At 41.4% G+C, this 3,083-nt stretch overlaps 1 pseudogene; it reads left to right on the top strand.

The window, feature by feature from the left end:
* The first annotated feature begins 1,353 nt into the window (after positions 1-1,353).
* LOC135231713 (olfactory receptor 56A1-like) lies at positions 1,354-2,733 on the top strand (annotated as a pseudogene).
* The last annotated feature ends 350 nt before the right edge of the window (positions 2,734-3,083 follow it).

Raw genomic sequence — 3,083 nt, 5'->3', positions numbered from 1 at the left:
AACAGCCTGCTTTTGAGCATAACTTTCTATTGGAACGTTGACTGCGCTTGTGCCGGCATGGTTAAGTAAGCTCAGGATGAGTGGTGGGAGAGGTACAATGAGAAGCCAGAGTTTAATCAATTTTTTACTTTTATTTTCTCTTAGATTATAATAGGATTTGGGAGTATATCATACATTTTTCATTGCAACTTTATTTTCTTGTATGATAAAAAGTGAGAAAACCGTGAGTTTTAGCACTATGTTACACAGAATGACAGCAATGCTTACTAATAAGACCTGTAAGACCTATAGTTAAAGATAATTTTATGACACCATTTTTAATATGAAATTATTCTGTAAATTAGTGAGTGCGCCTGGCCTGTGGAGTTGATCTTTAACAATTTGGTTTGTCAGTAAAACTCTTCAGTATCACTTGCCATAGGTTTTTTGTTGTTGTTGTTTTGTTTTGTGGTGTGCTTGGTGAGGTTAATCCTTCTCACTAATTTCCTTTTAAACTTTTTGGCCAGAAACCCTGGTGGTGTAGTGGTTAAGTGCTATGGCTGCTAACCAAAGGGATGGCAGTTCAAATCCTCCAGGCACTCCTTGGAAACTCTATGGGGTGGTTCTACTCTGTCCTATAGGGTCACTATGAGTCGGAATTGACTCAACGGCATGGGATTCAGTTTGGTCTTATTTGTTTTTCCAGCTTAACTTTAGAAAAAAATTGCCAAGCCACCCTTTCCCATTTATATTCACTATAATTTGTCTTCATTTAGGGTAGATTTTATAATTCCTGGTTGAGTAGGTGCTAGCAGATATTTTGACAGCTTTGTTTTGTATTGGCCTAATTCTTGTCTATTAAACCAAAAAAAAAAAAAAAAAAAAAAAACCTGTTGCCATCGATTCCGCTTCAAAGCTATGCTTTGAATAGAATATAGCTACTAAAATAGCTGTACTTTGACAGAGTAGAAGTGCCACATAGGGTTTCCAGGGAGTGTCTGGTGGATTCAAACTGCTGACCTTTTGGTTAACAGTCATAGCTCTTAACCACTACTTCTTACTATACATAAACCCAGGTGAAATCTCTTCAGCTTAGAATTTATCTCATATCATTACATAGCAACTCCTCATTGCTCCAATCTCTAAATTCCTTTGCATCTGCTTCCCTAACTACCAGAGTTGGCAGCACTGGCTGTCCCTGCTCCTCAGCCTCCTCTTCCTCCTGGCCGTGGTGGCCAATGCCAACCTCCTGATCACCACCCAGCTGGAGGCCTCCCTACATGAGCCCATGTACTACCTGCTCAGCCTCCTATTCCTGCTGGATATCATGCTCTGCCTCACCGTCATCCCTAAGGCCCTGGCCATCTTCTGGTTTGACCTCAGGCCTATCAGCTTCTCTGTCTGCTTCCTCCAGATGTTTTTCATGAACAGTTTCTTCCCCATGGAATCCTGAACATTTATGGTCATGGCCTATGAATGCTACTTGGCCATCTGCAACCAACTGAGGTACTCATCCATCATCACTGACCAATTTGTGGCTAAGGCTAGTGTTATGGATTGAATTGCATCCCCCAAAATTCATATGTCAACTTGGCTAGGCCATGATTCCCAGTATTGTGTGATTGTCCACCATTTTGTCATCTGATGTGCTTTTCCTGTGTGTTGTAAATCCTATCTCTACAATGTTAATGAGATAGAATTAGTGGCAGTTACGTTAAATGAGGCAGAACTCAATCTACAAGGTTGGATTGTGTCTTGAGCCAATCTCATTTGAGATATAAAAGAGAGAAGCAAGCAGAGAGACAGGGGGATATCTTACCACCAAGAGCCAGGAGAAGAGGGAATACTTTGAACCCAGGGTCCCTGAACTGAGAAGCTCCTTGACCAGGGAAGATTAGTGACAAGGACCTTCCCCCAGAGCAATGAGAGAAAAAGACTTCCCCTGGAGCTGGTACCCTGAATTAGGACTTCTAGCCTCCTAGACTGTGAGAAAATAAATTTCTCTTTGTTCAAGCCATCTGCTTGTGGTATTTCTGTTATAGCAGCAGTAGATAAGTAAGACAGCTAGTGTCTTCAATATGGCTTGGAACACTTTGCTGCTTGTACCTGTTCCCATTCTCTTTGCCTGGCTCCATTATTGTGGGAAAAATGCCATCGAGAACTGCGTCTGTGCCAACCTGTCTCTGTCCAGACTTTTCTGTAACAATTTCACCTTTAACAAAATTAACCAATTGTGGTTGGCTGGACCTTGCGGGGATCTGATTTCATCCTCATATTCCTCTCCTACACCTTCATTCTAAGAGCTGTCCTAAGATTCTGGGGTGAGCGGGCTGTTGTAGTCAAGGCTCTGAGCATGAGCAGCTCCTACTTCATCCGCATCTTCTTCTTCAGCACCATTCTGCTGGTTGTGGTGCTGACAAACATGGCCAAAAACAGTGTCCCCATGGGAATCCTCATCCTGCTCAATGTTCTTCATCATCTCATCCCCCCTGCCTTGAACCCTATTGTATAAGGGGTTCAGGCCAAAGAGTTAAAGCAGGGGTTTCAGAGATGCTGCAGAGGGGGCTTTGAATACATAGAAGGACTTTCTATAGAAACCATTATTACCATTTCTTCTGTTTCTATTTCAAATACGTGATTACAGACAGTAAAGCAGTGCTTGAATTGATAAGTATTTCTTACCCACTCTGTTGTTCTTCTAGTATTAGAAATCATGGTGGATCTCTTAGTACTGGATCAAAGTTCATTAGCCTAGTTCAGGTAACTAATATTCCTAGGTACCTAATTTTGTGTTTTGAGTTTTGCATATTTAAATCATTCCATCTTCATAGTAATTCTGCAGGGCAGGGATTATTATTCCACTTTATACAGTATGAAACAAAAATTGAGGGAGAAATACTGACAAAGGTCACGTTTGGTGAATGGTGAGGCACCAATTCAAGTTCGAGCCTACCTGACTCCAGATCCTTTCCATGATGCAGCACTCCTTCTTCAGATGCAATCGGAGTCCTAGATATGCTCTTTAGACCATAACTCTGTGTCATTTTTGTGAACCTTCTGTTCGTATAGATATCTTTTCTTTAGACTTCTCTTTTCAGAGTCAG

The sequence above is a fragment of the Loxodonta africana genome, chromosome 7 (genome assembly GCF_030014295.1).
Source record: "Loxodonta africana isolate mLoxAfr1 chromosome 7, mLoxAfr1.hap2, whole genome shotgun sequence".
NCBI lineage: Eukaryota > Metazoa > Chordata > Mammalia > Proboscidea > Elephantidae > Loxodonta > Loxodonta africana.
Note: the sequence above shows the minus strand (reverse complement) of the source record. Positions and strands in the feature narration are given on the sequence as shown.